The following is a 1,058-nucleotide window of genomic DNA, read 5'->3' as shown; positions in this document are numbered from 1 at the left end:
ACTTAAAAGGTGAAATTAATATGAGAGAGACTCATTACATGGCATACTGGAATATACTCCATACTCTGAATATATCTATATATATTAAACTCAATATCCCTAATTTACTAATGTCAACCCGACTCTTTTTGTCGAGTTGTGCGACCAAATTTGTGTCGCATAGCCCATGCGACACAAATTTGGTCGCACAACTCCGAGTTTCCGACAAAAAAGAAAAAACACTCGGAGTATGATGAAAAACTCACAGGAAAACCTTTGAATTTTTGTTCACCAAAACCCGACAACTCTGAGCTGTTGGGAAATTACGGAAAACTGAGTGAATCCTACCCCCATCATGGAACAGGGTCTGTTCCATGTTGGGGGTAGTAGTACAGGGGCTGAGGGATTGATCGCATTGGGTATCACTTCTGAGACCCGATCTGATCAAAAGTTATTAAGCAGGGGAGCAGGCGGCGTGCTCCGCTCCCCAGCGATGTATGATGTGTTTTACTTTCATTTTCAAATTCCCCTCCAGGATCCCTTAATGGCCAGTACTGAAGAGCCATTCAGGGATCCCGGCGGGGTTCTCAAATAGAAGAGCTGCAGTGGGGAAAGATATATAGAATAGCTTGGGGGTTTTGTATATGATTGGCTCCACACAGCTTCTATATATCTTGCCCCCTGCTGCACTATATGTCTTATCATTTACCCACCGCAGCGCGTGTATGTGTGTGTATATATATATATATATATATATATATATATATGTGTGTGTGTGTATGCCCCCCGCACAGCGCAATCATGAGCTCCCGGTAGCGCTATCATTGACAAGCATTCTATTAGCAGAGCATCTGGCCGGGAAGCCGAACATTTTTAATTTTATTTTATTGTACATTTTTTATCAAACAAATGTAGTATAATTTTGACAGGAAAAAATGCTAATGCTCTGCATGTCAATCCTAGCGCTTCAGAGGCATATGTGTATAGATGCGCTGTGGGGACCAGATAATGCTATATGTCTGGTCCCCACAGTGCATCTATACACAAATGCCTCAAGCATATGCGTGGCTTCTTGCTCC

This window comes from Hyla sarda, chromosome 3, assembly GCF_029499605.1.
Source record: "Hyla sarda isolate aHylSar1 chromosome 3, aHylSar1.hap1, whole genome shotgun sequence".
NCBI classification, from domain to species: Eukaryota; Metazoa; Chordata; class Amphibia; order Anura; family Hylidae; genus Hyla; species Hyla sarda.
Note: the sequence above shows the minus strand (reverse complement) of the source record.